Raw genomic sequence first — 19,670 nt, forward strand, 5'->3', positions numbered from 1 at the left:
GTGTGTGCTTGCTTCAAAACAAATGCTAAGTGCTGTTTTCTTTTCTCTCTCTCTCTTTTTTTTTTTTTTTTTTTTTGGTCTTTTTCTTTCTTTCCTTTTTTTTTCTTTTTTTTTTTTTTTTTAAATAAAGATCCTTACAGATTTCTTTCAGTTATCAGAAGCAGGAAAATGTGGGTCTTCTGTAAAATTGACGTGGCATAAAGCGAGCTTTCGAAAAGCAGGGCATATCTGTACCTGGCAGAAATGTGCATCCTTATTTCTGAAGACAAAGGGATCCTGAGAATTCTAACAAGCAGATCTTGCTTGATTTCCTTCCTACTCCTTAACATTCCCTATTCCTCCCTGACTGTCCCCTCTCCATCAAACCTAGCACTAACATCTCAGGTCTTACTGTTTCTTTGGGTCTTCATGTCCTTATGAAGCCACCCATGTAACATAAAATGTGTGTGCGTGCTCAGTTGCTTCAGTCATGTCTGACTCTGTGTGACCCTGTGGACTTCACCCTGCCAGGCTCCTCTGTCCATGGGATTCTCCAGGCAAAAATACTGGAGTGGGTATTCATGCCCTTCTCCAGGGCATCTTCCTGATCTAGGGATCGAACCTGCATTTCCTATGTCTACCTGCATTGGCAGGTGGGTTCTTTACCACTAACTCCACCTGGGAAGCCCCAGCATAAAACTTATCTTTCATTAATTTGTGTGTTTTTCTCCTGTTAATCTGTCTATATCAGTTTAGCTTTCAGACCCAGCTAGGCACCCTAAGAGGGTCAAGAAAATCTTTTTCCTCAACACTGTGAGAGTACCCTGCACTCAGTATAGTTAAAGCTACATGGTAGGAGTTTTGAATGGATGAAGGTACCCATGAACACATAAATATATGAATGTAGCATTTTAATTCTATTTTTGTAGATGAGACAACCAAGGCCCTAAACAGTTAAATAACTTAATCAGACTCATAGAACCAATAGAGGTTGCAGTTGGAATTTAAGGATGAGGCTGTGTGACTCCAGAGGTCCACTGTGAAGGAAAAGCCCATGGGTCACTCAGGGCCATGTACATGGTAGGTACTTTATAAGTACTTACTGAACTGGTTGAAGACGTACAGACATATTTTCATGAGTACAAAAAGGAGATTGCAAGCATGGTTCTTAGCTTCTGAAATGTATTTAAAACCTCCTGGTGTCTGAGTGGGTGCCTTGGACTTTGGGATTTTATCATAAAGAGTCTCTGTAGTAGAGGGCCACCACTGGCATGTGACAGGAAGGCCATGGTGTTTCTGTCTGCAGTTGACTGGTGTCCCATAAATGTGGTAAAATCCCAAAGTTAATTCTCTTTGCACATCTAAGGAACTTCTTCCAGGGCTTAAACTACCTCCTGATGGTGCTGGGTTACTACCCTGGAGCCCAGAGCTATGCTCAGGGATAAATGTAATTCAGTGCTTTTAGTGAGGCTTATGAAGAGGACTTGAAGCAGACATAAGAAACATGCCCCTCAAAATGAAGTCTCTTTCAGTGAGAAGGGATTGGCCTGGCTGAGGGAAATGGGGGAATGGGGGAAGAGGGTATCTCAGTGGCTAAGTTTCCAACTCTTTGTTGATTATTCCTATATTGATCTATAATTTTGATAGCTCTCAAACAAGTCTCATAATTCTAAGAACTGTTAGATATTTCTTACAGACCTTTGTGTACCATGACTCTGAAACCAGCAATGGAAAATGAGCATATTGTGTTTCTGCCCATCAACCAGTCTTTAAGTTTTTTACATTAGTGGTTATGTATATATGTATTCTTTCACTTATCAAGGCTTCAACTTTTGAGTTTTTTTTAAATTATTCATTTATTCATATTTATTTTTGACTGTGCTGGGTCTTTGTTGCTGCATGGGCTTTTCTCTAGTTACAGCGAGCGGGGGTTACTCTCTATAGTTTCACTGCTTTGGCTTTTCATTGTGGTGGCTTCTCTTGTTGCAAAGCATGGACGCTAGAGCACAGGCTTAATAGTTGTGGTGCATGGGTTTAGTTGCTCCGCAGCATGTGGGATCTTCCTGGATCAGGGATCAAACCTGTGTCTCCTGCATTGGCAGGTGAATTCTTTACCACTGAGCCAGCAGGGAAGCCCCTGGAGTTTTCTACTGTTACCTGATAAAACTTGGGTCAGCTCACCCACGATGCAGTGAAGACAGTTTACTTCACTGGGTGGTGAAGGAAGTATAATGTTCATTGCAGGGCCCAGCAGGGAGTGCAGGTGACTCATGCTCAAAAGACCCGAACTCCCCAATAGCTTTCAGAGACGGATTTTTAAAGGCAGCATTTGTGGCGAGGGCTTCAAGATGCATGATTTTATTTGGATTGGTTGGTGGTGAGGTAATGCGGTGATGTTTCAGGAATCTTAATCATTAACCTTCTGGTTTCAACCAGTCTGGGCTCTATGTGTTTATGGTCAGCATGTACTTACCATCCTCCATCTGAGTGGAGTCTTAGTTTCTGCAGAATTCAAGATATCCATCAGATTGTTATATATATCCCTTGAGGAGGAATTAGGACTAATACACTCATGTTTTCTTCTGCAAGGCTGAAAACATTAGTTTCTGTGGAGGTTACCAATTGGTGGTCCAAACCCCAAGTCTAGTCCATAGATACGTTTTGTAGGGTCACACAGTGATTTCCATTAAAGGAAATTAGTTAAGGTTTAAAAATCAGGGATTTATAAACACACACACACACTTACAGATATACACACAGACAAATCTTTCAATGTTTCAAGAAAAATAAGTTGGCAGCAAGGCGCCCAGTTTCCTACCTGGCAATCTTTGTCATTAACCAACAAAGAGTAGCTGTGCTGCTATTCCAAACAAGCCTAGCCCCCAGCCAGCATTCTAGATAAATGTAGCCGTATGAGTGAGCCCAGGCAAAACCAGCAGAAAAACTACCCAGCAAACCCACAAAATAGTGAAAAGTAATATACTGTTGTTGGTTTAAGCAACTACCTTGCAGGGTGATTTGTTATGGAGTATAGCTGACAGATACAATACTGATACAATTGGCACAGTCCCCATAGGCCTGCTTCAGTTATGTTACTCATTTATGTTAATTCCCTGGGCCTGTAGGCAAGTGAGTTTCTAGCCTGAGCTTTACCTTGAAGAGCATTCGACAAACTTGAAAACCTTTTATACACCCATTATCCCAGCAACCAAGCCCACAAGGTCAGCTGGTATTATGTCTTCATTTTGCAGATGAGGAAACTGAGGACCAGTGAGCTAAAGGACATCCCTAGAGCCACGCAGTGACAGAACAGGATGAGAAAACATCACTTTTCACTTATGCTTTAATGTTTTCTCCCTTCCATCTGGGCAACTGATTGCTATTCTCTCCAGGCCAATAGACCTGGCTGCCACCAAAGCCAGACTCTGCAAGTTAATAGGGTACCATGTTTTCAAGAAGGGGAGCCCTCTATCTTGTTTTTATTTATCCTGAATATTGCCTGTTAAGTGCTTAATTTACTAACCAGTATATGTTGTTCAGTTATTAAGTCGTGTCTGACTCTTTGCAACCCCATGGACTGTAGCACTCCAGGCTTCCCTGTCCTTCACCATCTCCCAGAGTTTGCTCAGATTCATGTCCATTGAGTTGATGATGCTATCAAACTGTCTCATCCTCTGCTGCCCCCTTCTCCTGTTGCCTTCAATCTTTCCCAGCATTGGGATCTTTTCCTATGAGTCTGCTCTTTGCATCAGGTGGCAAAACTATTGGAGCTTCAGCTTCAGCATCAGTCCTTCCAGTGAATATTCAGGGTTGATTTCCTTTAGTATTAACTGGTTGTATCTCCTTGCAGTCCAAGGGACTCTCAAGAGTCTTCTCCAGCACCACAATTGGAAAACATCAATTCTTTGGTGCTCAACCTTCTTTATGGTCCAGCTCTCACATCTATACATGACTACTGGAGAAGCCATAGCTTTGACCCCTTCATGGATCACAGCTTTGTCATGGCTTGCATAACTCAATGAAGCAGTGAGCCACGCTATGCAGTGCCACCCAAGATGGATGGGTCATAGTGAAAAGTTCTGACAAAACGTGGTCCACTGGAGGAGGGAATGGCAAACCACTGTAGTATTCTTGCCTTGAGGACCCTGTAACAGTAAGAAAAGGCAAAAAAAAAAAAAAAAAAAAAAGGCAAAAAGAAATCCCTAGTGTATAGAAGGGTCTTAATGAGAGGTAGTTTCTCTTATTATTATCTACTGGTAGCTTCCTGGTAAAGAATCAGCCTGCAATGTGGGAGACCTGGGTTCTACCCCTGGGTTAGGAAGAAGCCCCTAGAGAAGGGAACGGCTACCTACTCCAGTATTCTGGCTGGAGAAGTCCATGTACTGTATAGTCCATGGGATTGCAAAGAGCTGGACACGACTAAGTAACTTTCACTTTTTTACTTTGTTTCTATAGCATCCCATGATGCCCTTTTCCTTCTTTCCCTACTCTCTGTACCCCTGGCTGGATACTTTTCACCTCTCATCTAAGATCTAGTAATTTTCTGTATTTCTATTATAGCACATAATCATACTATATTATTTAATGTGTCTTTCCACTTACTCCCTTAGTCCTTGGGTGCTTTAGTTTCAGGGATTATTTTTATTTCCAATCTCTCTAGCACAGGACCTGGTCCAAAGTAGGTGAGACATAAATGTTGAATGGAATGGAATTTCATTGAATGGAATTGAGATTCAATTGCACAGTTGCAAGATACATTCAACCATATTCTAATTTTACTCCCTATAATAATCACCCTGCAAAGCAAGTGTTATTGTTAATAAAGAATAGAAATGAAGCTCAGTGTCTTGAATTCTCTCAAATTGGTGATACTAGGTGATGTTTGTCAGGTTTTCCATCAAACAGTTGATTGCTAGTCTTTTTATATTCTTGTATAAATAAAAAGAATATTTATATTATATTTGTATTATATATACGAAGAAGGCAATGGCACCCCACTCCAGTACTCTTGCCTGGAAAATCCCATGGACGGAGGAGCCTGGTAGGCTGCAGTCCATGGGGTCGCGAAGAGTCAGACGCGACTGAGCGGCTTCACTTTCACTTTTTACTTTCATGCATTGGAGAAGGAAATGGTAACCCACTCCTCCCTGGAGAATCCCAGGGACGGCAGAGCCTGGTGGGCTGCCGTCTATGGGGTCGCACAGAGTCGGACATGACTGAAGCGACTTGGCAGCAGCAGCAGCAACATATTATATATAGTATAAAAATTATATATACTTTATGCAAGGGTTTCTCTCTAACAGCAGAGCCTAAGCCTTATGTAGATCTTTATCCCCAGCATGGGATGTGGCAGGTGGCAGACACTCAGTAATTCTTGATATGAAGATATTTTTCCACTTCTATATGTTAGAAGCTGTGTCTGTTACCAGTTGAGGGAAATGTTTGAAAATACCACTTAAAAGTTGCTTATGATTAAGTCTACTTTGACTCCATCTGAATATAACCAAGCAAATATACTCATTGTTTTATCAGAGATTGGATGGAGAGACAGAGGTGGGTGGGAGCTGGGACTGACTGTATCTTTGAGAAAAGGACGTGGGAAATTGCAGGGTAACCATACCCTGTCTGAGAGAGAATTCTTTCTTTGTGCTAGTACCAGAGAGTGTGGGGCTGTCATGTGACGAGCAGTTATACTCTTTGTGTATCAGGTAAGGGAGTAAAGAGAGAACTAAGGTTCAAGGAAAGGAGGAGTTAGAAAGGGCCAAGTGATTGAAATCAACAAAGGGAATAGGCCAAGAAATACGAGAAAGGGAGAGGACGGAAAAGCCTGAGAGGCCGGTTGTAGATAGCATTTCAAAGAGACTAAGGAGTGCACAGTGACCCACTGTGAAGGAGCCACCAGACACCATCTGTATTCTCTGCCCAGCCCCAACCGTGAGATACTTTTTGTTTCTGAAAAGGATTGTCATCATCAAACCCCAAACACCACTGCAGTATTTTGTGATAGTATTGCTTTTAAAGTGTATATAATTTTATTTTAGGAATTTGATTATTCTTTTTTTTTAAATTTTATTTTATTTTTAAACTTTACATAACTGTATTAGTTTTGCCAAATATCAAAATGAATCCGCCACAGGTATACATGTGTTCCCCATCCTGAACCCTCCTCCCTCCTCCCTCCCCATTCCATCCCTCTGGGTCGTCCCAGTGCACCAGCCCCAAGCATCCAGTATCGTGCATCGAACCTGGACTGGCAACTCATCTCATACATGATATTTTACATGTTTCAATGCCATTCTCCCAAATCTTCCCACCCTCTCCCTCTCCCACAGAGTCCATAAGACTGTTCTATTCTGTGAAAACATTCTGGTATTTTGTAAAACTAAAATATGCTAAGGCATTCTGTCAAGAGAGATGATAAGTCAAGAAGCAAGAGTATTTTTTTATCATCATGGTTGCTGATTTTGATAGGGAATTACCCACGTGCAAGAAACATTACCTGTTAGCAGTGGGTTCCATATCATGTTTTGAGCTAATGCGATTTTCTGGTCTAGAGCCATTTGTGTCTGAATAAAAATGACAGCTATATTCACAAATTGTCGTATTCTCTTTGGAGCAAGTTCCTTTTGTTCATGAGTCTGTTATTATTGAAGAAGCATTTAGGTGTAGGTAAATGACCCTTGCCTTCTGTCTGTAATTGGAACTCAGCCTGCCACAGTTAACATGTTTCATGACTCAATAAATCCTGAAAGCAGAACCTAATGTGCTGTAAAAGCAAAAAAAAAAAAAAAAAAATTAATTGGTTTCAGCACACATTTTCCTATGTAAACAATTCCTTGCTTTCATGTAGAAAGAGCTCTGTTATTCTTTTTTTGAATAATCTTCTACACATTCTTGCTAGTTTCTGTTTAGTTGTATGTAGTTCTGTTTTCAGAAGAAATCTTTGGTCTGTGTAGAAGGGAGCATGAAATCTATAATCACACTCTGGGCGTGGAGTGTAGACTTGATCTGTGTATCAGGAAAAGAAGTGCATGGGAGCCTCACCAAAAGGGCTTTTACTTTACTGTGTTACTGTAGTAATTTTTTGCAGCATTAATCCACATAGGCACCTCAATGACTTGAGAGTGGCTCTCAGCTTGTACATTCAAGTTGTATCAGTTAGCTAGTGTTGCATAATAAATCACCCTACAACTTAGTGGATTAATCCAACAGCAGTATATTACTTTTCACTATTTTGGGGGTTTGCTGTGTAGTTTGGGGCTGATTTTGCCTGGGCTGACTCACATGACTACATTCATTTGGAAGGTCACCTGGGAGATGGGCTCATTTGGGCTAGCAGAAATGTCTGGGTCTCTCCTTGTATGTGATATTTCATTTTAGGCTTCTTCCTACCACCATGGTCTTGGGGTTCCAAGAGGATGAAGGTGGAAGCTGCAAGTCTTCTAGAACTTACATGACATCACTTCTGCCATATTCTGTCAGTGCAAGTCTCAAGATAGCTTAGGTTTGAGGAACGGGGAATCTACCTCTTGTAAGAAGGATAGTCTCATAGTCTAAGGTCCAGCTCTTATTGTCAGTGCCTTAATTTACTTCTGTGACTCCTGCATTCCTGACCCCTGACCAGATTAAGATTTGAGGAGCATAGGACACTTTGGTTTTGGTCTTAATTTTCTGTACTCCTAACCTGTCTCTTATAGTCCAGAAGCAGTTACCACTTGACCTGTGGCCTTGACTTGGGATCTTCTTCCCTTGCATCTTGTCTCTTTGTTTATTTTATTACTTTGCTTTATGGTAACTATGCCTTGGATTAGTCGTATCTAATGGGCCAAAAAATTTCCTAACGCTGATCAGTATTCTGGGCTATGCTTTCTCCATCGACAGGCTTCCCTTTCTCCCTTTCTTCTTTGGGAGAACAAGCTGCAACACAGTGGAATAAGCCTTGGATTCAGAACCAGAAGCCCTGAGTTCAAAATCTGGCATATGTGACTTGAGACAAGGCTTTCTAATCTCTCTGTACCCCAATCTTCTCACTTGTAAAATGGGAATAATAATAATAATAATCTAACAGGATTGCCTTGAAAATTAAACAGGAGAATTCAGATATTGTAAGATAATCATTTCAGTTCAGTTCAGTTGCTCAGTCGTGTCCAGCTTTTTGTGACTCTATGGACTGCAGCACGCCAGGCTTCCCTGTCCATCACCAACTCCTGGAGCCTACACAAACTCATGTCCATTGTGTCGGTGATGCCATCTTGTCCTCTGTCGTCCCCTTCTCCTCCCACCTTCAATCTTTCCCAGAATTAGGGTCTTTTCCAATGAGTCAGTTCTTTGCATCAGGTGGCCAAAGTATTGGACTTACAGCTTCAGCATCAGTCCTTCTGGTGAATATTCAGGACTGATTTCCTTTAGGATTGCTGGTTGGATCTCCTTGCAGTCCAAGGGACTCTCAAGAGTCTTCTCCAACACCACAGTTCAAAAGCATCAATTCTTTGGCACTCAGCTTTCTGTATTGTCCAACTCTCACATCCATACATGACTACTGGAAAAACCATAGCTTTGACTATATGGACCTTTGTTGGTTAAGTAATGTCTCTACTTTTTAATATGCTGTCTGGGTTGGTCATAACTTTTCTTCCAAGGAGCAAGCGTCTTTCAATTTCATGGCTGCTGTTACCATCTACAGTGATTTTGGAGTCCCCCCCTCCAAATTATTATAATAATAGATATTAATTCTAATATGCTAATGTGTATGTGTATTTCAATTTTTTCACCCCTTTATGGCTCTTTTGTTTATGCAGTCTTCCCTATTTTTAAGCAGCTAGGCCATTCTGTGCTCATTAACCAAGGGAAGGAAATGTCAGGGCAGACAAAACAAAGAAGAATCTTTCTTGCTTTGTTTTCCAGAAGTCTAAAGCCCTTAGGGGAACACTGAGAACACTGGATGTGGCCAGAATGAGTAGGGGCAAGAGTTTTGAAGAGAGATTCTCCCTCAGATGAGCAGAGTCCACTGTTCTTGGCAGAGGAAGGGGAGGTAAAAGTTGGAAGGAGAAGAAACATGGCAAGTCTGATAAAAATAAGATGCAGCAAACCCCAGGGCGGGACCCTGTGCCCTGCCTTCTGGGCAGAACCCTGGGGAGCAGAAAGGACATGGCTGGCAGTCTCCAGGTTCCCAGTGTGGCCCAGAAATAGTGCTGGGCCAGAAGGGTCATGCATCGTGGGGTGAGGGGCTTGTCAGTGATGATCAGAGAGGATTGAAGCCTATAGGCCAAGCAAGGTTATGGTGATTTCATTTGACAGCTGTGTGGATAGATGACAGCAAGGACCAGAATGCAAGCCCTGTTCCTCCCCCAGCCCCAATGATTATCCATAAACACCCAGAGCCTAGAGACAGTCTCTGCAGGTGGAAGGAAGAATGTAATTAGTTGAGGTCACATTTTTACCATTCTGGTTGAATAGAGGCTAAGAATGGAATTGAGCTATAAAAATATTTTTATATTTTCTGTATAACTGTGTGTTAGAAATGAGACTTCCCTGGTGGTTCAGACGGTAAAGCGTCTGCCTACAATGCGGGAGACCTGGGTTCAATCCCTGGGTCAGGAAGATCTGGAGAAGGAAATGGCAACCCACTCCAGTATTCTTGCCTGGAAAATCCCATGGATGGTGGAACCTGGTAGGCTACAGTCCATGGGGTCGCAAAGAGTTGGACACAATTGAGAGCCATAACTGCATTACCGTAGAAAGCACTTAACCTGTGTCTGTAGGTAGGTACCAGACTAAGTTTACTGAATCCGAATCCAGATGTTATTGAGCCTTTGAATATAATGTCCTGCTTGATGTCTGAGGCCTGGTACAGCCACCCCCTACATCAAGGGTTCTCAAAGTGTGGTCCCTGGGCACTTGTGAGAAACACACTTTCTCAGGCCCTGAACCAGAACTCCTGAATCAGAAACTCTTCCAGGTCATTTTTGATGCATGCTAAAATTTGAGAACAACTGCTCTTAACACCCTCAGTTTCTCAGTCAAGTTATAGTTTGACACTTGACTAGCTTCAACTTTGGCCCAGCTAGACATTTCAAGCTTCTCACGTGAGGACAGGAGAGCTTCTGATTTGCCCGAGTTTTCCTCATAAACGTTTCAGTTTCATTTCCCTTCATGGAGGATCCAGTTTCTGGAAGGAAAATAGAAAGATGGGGAGAAGGCCCTTCAGTAAATGGGCAGAGGGAATCACAGACAGATATGGTCTTAAACCTTTGGAGCTGATGAACTTCAGAGGGAACGATTTTTGTGGCCAAGTAAGCAAGTCCTGGGGAAATTTATGGCCTAAACATTTTCCTGTTTCTGGGTCAGGAAATGATAGCACACAGATGGAATTTACAATGGGAGCCTGAATGGAGTGGCCCCACCCAGGCAGCTCAGCAAAAAGCCCCTTTCACTGGCTCTATTCAAATATAATGAGTGCTCCCCAGGCTGTCCTGGCTGGCTGCTTTTTCTTTTTCCTCGACTGCTTTCACTTTTTCACAGAGGGCTGCACTGCATGTAGTCCACTTGGGACCGGGGTGAGCCTTGATTTGGCAGGAGAAAGGAAGAAGTACAGAGCGGCCTACAAAATTGAATTGCTCTGCCTTCCTGGCCCCTTTCCTTGGATAATAGGCCTTTGTGCTTTGAAATGTAGGGAAGTCCCAGTTTCTCAGGCTTAAAAAAATAAAACCTCCTACTTCTGCCTTAAGATGCTTAGCAGAAAGTAGTTAAGGGGAAGAACAGTTATGAAATCAAATGTTTCTTTAACAATTTTACAAGTTGTTAGGACAGCTGATTGCTAGACAAATACATTTGATGCATTCTTTCAGATGGACAAAAATATTGACTCAATTGAAAAATCCAGCTTTAAAACAAATCACATGGGACAAATTGGTGCACTAAAAAAGAAAAAAAAAACCTGAGTTTGGCTCTAGCCAGTGACCCACTTTCATAAAATATTTGACAGAGCAAAATTACATTGCCAGAGAGGAATCCAGACAGCCTTTGGAATCCGTTGAAATAAGTTGTTGATAATAGACATGATTTAGCTCATCTCTTGTTTTCCCTTTCTGATTTTTATCCTACTTTTTCAAAGATGAATGTTAATAGCATCACATTCTTTTTTTAAATTCCTAGGAGCAAATTATATTTAAAAATCATTATCATCATTTAGGTGCCCATATATTTCAGTGGTTTATGTACGTTTAAGCATCTTTGATTTTCATTTCATCATAAAAGATATGATTTCACCATTAATTTTGAATTGTGTAGAATGTGGCAAAAGGTATAAAACATTCTTCAGGCAAGGACTGTTATCTCTTTGGCTAGGTTGCTGGAGGCCAGGCTATGAAACTAAACTTGGATTAAGAGGTTATTATCTGCCCCTTCAGCAGCATTCCCCTTCCTTCCAGTTCCAGCCAGTGGATCTCTGTGAGGTTCCACCGTCACCCAGTGGGGAACACATGATCCCTGCGGATCAAATTAGCAAATCCTTTCTCCCTCCCAGCAATGGGGAAGGGCACAGAGACTGGTTTAGGAATGGGTCACATGACACAGCCATAGCCAATGAAACGCAGTGGGAACTTTTCTGGGATTGGTGGGTGAGAGACAGGTGCCCTCCTCCCACTGATGATGCTAAGTCTGGGAGAAAGTGGAGCTGGAGACACAGCAGCCAATTTGACACCCGGAAGGGAGAGGCTGAAGCTATGGTAGAGGCTGGAGGCCTTTTAAAGAGCCTGAGGATGAATGAAGTGAACTCCACTGAAGCTGTGAAATGGAGAGAAACCCAGTCTCGATAATATCATTAAGCCGTGTACCTGAAGCCAACCTTACCACTAGAACGTTTAGTTGTTTTACTCAGCAAATCTCCTTAGTGCTTAAGCTAGTTGGGTTTGGCTTTTCTATTTTTAAAAGTGTTCTTGCCATGGCAGATCTGGAGTCCGAGGATATTGGGAATTTACTAAGACAAGGCTCCAGGTGCTGGGAATGGCCTTGGAGTCTGGTGGCCTCAGTGCCACCCTGACCCCCCCTATCGCCTGGCTACTGCCTGAGTAGGGTTGGGCGGGGCAGGGGGTGACTCGATGCTGGTTTCCACAGAGGGGTATGTCCTTACCATCTTAGGTCAGGTTTGTCCTGGGAATTAGGAGTAGGTCCAGACGTGGAGGTAGGGAATCACATCCTTTCAGCTGTGGGGAGTAGAGGAGCAGGCTGGACTCATATTGTGAGGGGCTAAGGTAGGACAGAAACTTAATGCTATGTTACAGCTCTTTCATTGCGTGGGCTCTTTTTTCTCTCCGACTCTGTGTGCCCACAAGAGCAGAGAGTGTGTCTTTACTTTGGGTTTCTGCCCTGAACATCTTTCCACCCTCTTGTGCTCTAACTCCCACAATTGGGTTAGACATCTCTCCTCAGTATTCCTGTAAGCTCTTTTATGTACAGAGCACCACATTTTTCATATATTTTCACTCAGTTGTTCAACAGCCTGAGTAACTGCCATGTACAAGTGTTGTTCTAGGCACTGAAGGTACAGCAATGAACAAGACAAAAATGCCTTCAAGGAGTTATAGTATATTCTAACAGGTGGAGATAGGCAATAAAATAAGTAAATTATAAACTTTTAAAACGTAGATATGTGCAAAGGGGTAAAAACAGGCAAGAGAATAGAATAAGGACTGACAGGGAAAGGTGATAACTTTTAATGGACTGGTAAGGGAAGACTTCATTGAGAAGGTGGCATTTGAGTAGATTTGAAGGTGATGAATGAACAAGCCATATGAGTATTTAGGGGAAATACTCTCCAGGTGAATGGAACAGCAAGTGCAAAGGCCCTGGGGTGGGGGCTTGGTATGTTTGAGAAACAGCAAGGCTACCAGTGTCAGTAGAGTGGAGTAAACTCCAGGGAGAGGAGTAGCCACTGAGGTCATCACAGGGTTTACAGGGAAATAGGGGCCAGAGGCTATTGCAATTATTTACTGCTGCATAAGGAAGCACTCCACAGCTTAATGGCACAACACAGTTAATTATTTCTCTCAGTTCTGTGGTTTAACCAGGCAGTTATTATGCTGGTCTCACCCTGTGGTCCCTAATGTGGCTGATAAAGCAGAACACTAGGATGACTGGGTTGGGCTTCTCTCCTGTTGTGGTTTCTCGCCATTCAGTTGTTTGGCCCACCCTCCTTATGTGACAGATGGGTCCCCAAAGGGAGCATTCCAAGGGGACCAGCCCCAATGTGCGAGTGCTTATCTAGCCTCTGCCTGCATCACATTTGCCAATGTGATTGGCCAAAAACACATTCCATTGGCCAAAAACAAAGCAAGCCTTGTGGCCAACCTCAGAGTCAGTATGGGACTGACTTCATCCAAGAATGTGACTACCAGAATGCAGGAGTCATTGGAGGAGGCCACAGCAGAGGCTCAGGGATCCTGAGCCTAAACTCATGGAGTTTACATGATTGATGGGCTGTGGGGTTGGGCTGGAGTAGAGGAGAGAGGTCAGGTCAAGAATGTTGACCACATTCCTGTGATCGAGTTGATTAACTTTGTCCTCTGGTAGAGCCAAGGGGTCACTTGGGAGGACTGTAGTTCTTCATCATTTCCATCATCCTGTTTTCTTGTATGTGAACAGTTGGCATCTTCTCAGTCACACTTAAGGTACTGTGCAAACACAGTTCAAGATAAGCCTCCAGGCTGAATCTCCAGCTAGACTGCTTCCTGTTAAGCTGCACCTAGGTAAAAATTTTGGAATTACTACAGACATTGTAAATAAAAGGAAATAAGATCTAGTGAATCCATTAGGCAGACCAATGGATTACCCAAATTTGAAAGGAATAGAGATACATTACAGGGAACAGATAGCTGCCAAAATAATTGTTCATTGATTAATGCAACAGATATTTGCTGAGTACCTGTCATGTGCTGGGCATTTGGTATCACAGGCATTAATGACATTCTGGAGAGGACCCTGAAATCTGCTCACTGAGTCTTATTTAACAATTGGCTGTGATAATTGCTTCCTTTTAAAAATGTTCATAAAAAAATCTTTTAGATAGTCTTTCCTAGACTGTCATCTTCCTTTTTATCTCCCTGTTGTCCATGGCATTTGGAATCACTTCATTGCTTTTCTGATTATTTTGCTTTTCAAAGTAAAATCAGTTCAGTTCAGTTCAGTCGCTCAGTCATGTCTGACTCTTTGGGACCCCATGAATCGCAGCACGCCAGGCCTCCCTGTCCTGGTGTGAGTAGGACACGTGAGTACACTCCCAGAGTCTACTCAAACTCATGTCCATCGAGTTGGTGATGCCATCCAGCCATCTCATCCTCTGTCATCCCCTTCTCCTCCTGCCCCCAGTCCCTCCCAGCATCAGGGTCTTTTCCAATGAGTCAACTCTTCGCATGAGGTGGCCAAAGTATTGGAGTTTCAGCTTTAGCATCAGTCCTTCCAATGAACACCCAGGACTGATCTCCTTTAAGATGGACTGGTTGAATCTCCTTGCAGTCCAAGGGACTCTCAAGAGTCTTCTCCAACACCACAGTTCAAAAGCATCAATTCTTCGGCACTCAGCTTTCTTCACAGTCCAACTCTCACTTCCATACATGACCACTGGAAAAACCATAGCCTTGACTGGATGGACCTTTGTTGGCAAAGTAATGTCTCTGCTTTTTAATATGCTGTCTAGGTTGGTCATAACTCCTTCCAAGGAGTAAACGTCTTTTAATTTCATGGCTACAGTTACCATCTGCAGTGATTTTGGAGCCCCCCAAAATAAAGTCTGACACTGTTTTCACTGTTTCCCCATCTATTTGCCATGAAGTGATGGGACCAGATGCCATAATCTTATTTTATACATTTGCTTCTTTTTGAAAATGATCTATGCTTGTTTAGAAATACCTGAACACACAGATGAGTGGAAAGAAGAGCATAAAAATCTCTCAAAATTCCACTCTTAACATTTTCCTAAACAGTCTTCAGACGTCCCTCAGTGGGTATATGTACATGATACAATTACTGGTGTTGGGCTGTAACCTGGTTTTTTAGAATCCCATTTTGTGAATGTTCAAATTTGTGCAATCCCACAATGATGGATACTTAGCTTGTTTCTAATTTTTAAACTAGGATTAGATAATTTTTTATTCTCTGATTTTAACTGCCCTCCCAGGGGTTTTCCATTTTCTCTGGGACATGTTTTTCTAGTTAGCTGAAGGTACTATCTTTGTTGGCTTTTTTTGGTCTTGTCAGTTTTGATCATTGATATCTGTTTTATTTAGACCTGTGATAGGAGTTTCTAAGTGGTTTTCAAGTAATGTGTGATAGACTTTTAAAGGCCTCATTCAGTCTTTTTTTTTTTTTTGATATAATACTAATAAATCATGTTGGTACTCATTCAGTCTTTTCCTTAAATGTAGTGTACATTTGATTGACTAAACCATCACCTGAATAGCTGTGTGGTAGGTTCCTAGGCTGGCCAGTTACCTTTGTATTGTTGAGTTGAATTGTGTGTAACCATGGTTACTAGGCTTGCTACCAGTCCCTCCTTAAAGTGATTTCATACCATCAGCATTTCCAGCCCCAGTGAACCTTGGCTGGCCTGGGTGTTCAGGGGTTAAATTCTCTCCAAAAGTTCTGTGCCTTGGCTGGCATTGTGGGTAGGGTGTGAGGTGGGCAGTGGCCTAGGTGGGCTTCTGCTCTACTTCTTCACCGCCTCATCCTGAGATGGAATTCTGGGCAGTGCCCTGTTATTTTAACCCTGTCCCATTGCACATGAATCCTTTGTTACGTGACTGCCTCTCTACCCTGGGCTGTGACCATCTCAAAGAGGGAGCCTATCCTATTGGTCTGTGTCGCCCAGGTATCCTGTGTAGTGCCTGAGAAATGTTTGCTAAATGAATGACTGAGTGAGTAAAGGCAAGGAAAAAACCCTGATATTTCCAGTCAAGCAATGTTTTGGTGCTAAGTGCAGGGAATGAGGAAAGAGGTGGGGAAGGCCAAGTTACAGAGACACACAGCCTTAGGTGTGTGGGCTTTGGAATGGGAAAACCAAGATTCAAGTCTGTGCCAGACAGCCTAGCAGCTGCATGACCATGGGCAAGTCACTCAGTTTTTCTGCACTCAAGCCTCCTTATACATAAAAGGGGATTAATTCAAGTAACAGATTGATTCAATAAGTATTTATTGAATGCAACGTGCTAGACACTGTTCTAGGTGCTGAGGAATCAGCAGGGAACAGTGTTATTTGTGGCAGCCACGAGCTAATGCTGTTCAGAGCACCTTTAAGAGAGAAACTCTTGAGAACCATGAAGCAGCTAACTTTAGCATGCCTCCTCTGCACCACCACATTCATCCCAAGGCTTCAGTGAGGGTGTAGGCCACTGCAGCCTGGGCTCTTCCTTCCCTTTCTGTCTCTGTATGGGTCAGATGTGTATCAGGGTCGATAGCTTTTCTGCCAACTCCTTCTCCTGCTCCTTCATCCTTCAGAAATGGGTCTCCCACTAAGTCTCTTGTATGTCTAATTCTGTCTTGCTATCAATTCCTTGGACGGCCCAGACAAATAAAGCTCTGTTCTCAAGAAGTTTACCTGATGGAAATCAAGTAGGACATACCTCAGAAGGTTGTGGTGAGGATTAAAATGAGATGATATTTGAGAATGGCTTAGCCAAAGGCCAGTATCCACTAAGACTCAGTCAAGGATACACATTGTTGTTTCTATTATCATTATCTTCATTGACTTTATTCCCCAGGTGAGCAGATGGAGAATGCTGTCTTTCAGGTATCAGTTTCCTTGGTTGGTTCAACCCAGTGGACTGCTTCTATATCCCGTGTCCTTCAGGGTTTCTTCAGGAACAAAAGGCTAGAAAATGAAAATGGGAAATAATGGGAAGATACTTTATGGCCTTCAGAAAGTGAGGCTGGACCTTCCAGAAGAATCTTCTGACTCTAAGAAGGTCCAAATGTGGAGGGCAAAAAGCCTGAATGGACTGTCTCTGAAGTCTGTCCTTGGCTAAGAGTAGCACTGGTCACTCACTGAACCTTGGAGGAAAGAGCCACAGGGCAGTGGAATGTGGTAAACATGGGTGCAGGAGCCAGGCTCCTCTGTGCAAATCCTAGCCCTGTCACTCACTGCTTACCTCCGAGGCTTGCTTTGAGATTTACAGCAATAAAGATAGATTGCTCAGCACAGAGTAAGTGTCTGAAAACTGTTGGCCACCTCCTGCTCCCCACCCCCAACACTTTTATTCTATTATACTTGGAATAGTTAACATCAGTGTAACTTCTCTGTGTTGGAGAATTATGGTCAGGGCCTGGACTAAGGAGGCACTGTCCTGATCTCTGTGGGTTATTGTGAAGGAGGCGAATGTCCAGGTGTAAAAGGAAGGGTGTGTGGGCTTGCAAGAGGAGTAGGGCTTTCACTGGGCAAATGTTTATTGAGCAGTCACCATATGCACCCCCTCCGCTGGGTGCTGAGTTTATGAAGGTGATCAGGACACAGGCTCTGTTCCTCAGGGGCTCAGATACTGACTCGGAAGCCAGGGGTAGACTAACAGGTCTGTTCTGTAAATAGTGTACTGGGTCCCATGATGGCAACGGACAAAGCTTGGGAGCCTATGACCATTGGTGGAATGGTTCTTGTCATTTCTCCCCTCCCAGCCGGAGTGAAGCTTCTCTGCTGCTGCTGCTAAGTCGCTTCAGTCGTGTCCGACTCTTTGCGACCCCATAGACAGCAGCCCACTAGGCTCCTCTGTCCCTGGGATTCTCCAGGCAAGAACACTGGAGTGGGTTGCCATTTCCTTCTCCAGTGCATGAAAGTGAAAAGTGAAAGGGAAGTCGCTCAGTCGTGCCCGACTCTTAGCGACCCTATGGACTGCAGCCTACCAGGCTCCTCTGTCCATCTTGATTTTTCCATAGTGCACCGTTACCCCATGGGCACTTAAAAGGTGTCTTCCTTCCCTGCCAGATGGGACTCTGTGAGGACGTGACCCCTGAACGCCCTGCTCCTGTGTGCCTCCAGGGCGTGGTGCAGTGGTCTTCTGTCTCCTTATTGTAAACAAGTATGAAACGGTGGTTATGTGGAGTCAATGGGGTCATGTTTATCAAATGTACATCACCTTATAAATGTCATTATTGTATACTTTTCTAATTGGCCTAGTCTCTTGTGGATTATTGTAGTGAGCTGTGCAGTCTTTGAACTTTCTTACATGGTTATGTGGAGGATTAAGTAAATATATATATTATTAGAACAGGCCCTACCTATCATGTCATAAACACTCAAAAAGTCTTAGGTAAATCAAGGGATATAAAATTTCAGTTATGTAAGATGAGTAAGTTCTAGATAACATAGTGACTATAGTTAACAGTGTGTTGTATATTTTAAAACCTGTTAAGAGAATAGATCTCACCACAATTACATTCTTCTTGTAAGAAAGAATTGTTCTTATTGCAATTAAATACATTCCCCCCAAATTGAAATAAAAACAAAACAAAAACCCCACGAACGACAAAGATATGTATAGGAAAAACAGAGGCAGTGTTATAACCTTGTAATAGAGTGCCAAGAACAAATATGTAACTCCTAAAATTTATCATTCACATTGGTTTAGAACCCATTACTATTTCAGAATAAAGTGGTAAAAAAATGTGTGTGGGGAAAAAGTGTTAGATATTATAAATATTACCATTACTGGTAGTTTTTTATGTGTCATTTTCTGATCAGAATTCTGGGAGTCAGAGAGCCGAAGCACCGTGCGAGGGACCACAGAGCTACATGTGGGCGGAGCAGCCCAACCAACTCTTGAGTCCCAACCCAGTGCTCTGGGACATTCTTGGAAGTATCCGCCAGGGGGCGTTCTTCACCCAAGATAGGATCCAGCCTAGATTCCAGCGGTGGCCTTTTCTCACTAGGAGAACCTAGTGTTCGAGAGCTAGTAGGGAGTTTGACCAACTGTAAGCCCTTGTTTAAGAGGGAGAGAAATAAAGCTCTGAGAAAGTATGTCTCTGGGCCCAGAGTCACCCACAGCCACCAAGTGGTGCTGGGATGTTTGCCCACTTTGCCCGTTTCCGAATCTCATTTGCTTCCTGCCTTCTTGCGTCATCCCTTGCCGACACCCCAACAGACACTCTGGACTCCGCCCTGCAGAGCTGGGAGCTTCTCTGCTGGGCATTTGCAGGGCTCTGCTGCCTAGGAGTGAAGAAGGTGTTTGGTAGCAGGACAGGGGTTGAGGCAGGCTGGGGAGGCCTCCCCCTGCATTTCTTACCATTTTCTGGAGTCTTTCAGGGTGCTGTGTGCACTGCTAAGGGCAGGGATCCAGGAAGTAAGCTACCTTTGTCCAAACCCTCCTCCTCTCCTTACCAGTTCTGTGTCTCATTGTCCCATCTGTAAGATGGGGGTTATAAAATACCTGTCACACGGGGTCTTTCTGAGGATTGAGTTAGTACGTGCAGAGCACTTGAAATAGTTGCAAGCACGTAATTGCCATCAAAGTGTTAGTTCTCAGTATCATCTGGCATCCTACCTGGATACAGGAGTCGATGTGAGAATTCCATCATACTCCTCAGCTATTCACTGGTCTGTAGTATCCTTTCATAATAACCATCTACTTGCAGTTAGGCTGTGATTTCACTATCTTAGTTAATCCACAGAGCAACCCGTGGATGCTATTATTATTCTCAACTCAAGATTGAGG

This window comes from Bubalus bubalis, chromosome 21 (genome assembly GCF_019923935.1).
Source record: "Bubalus bubalis isolate 160015118507 breed Murrah chromosome 21, NDDB_SH_1, whole genome shotgun sequence".
In the NCBI taxonomy this organism is placed as follows: Eukaryota; Metazoa; Chordata; class Mammalia; order Artiodactyla; family Bovidae; genus Bubalus; species Bubalus bubalis.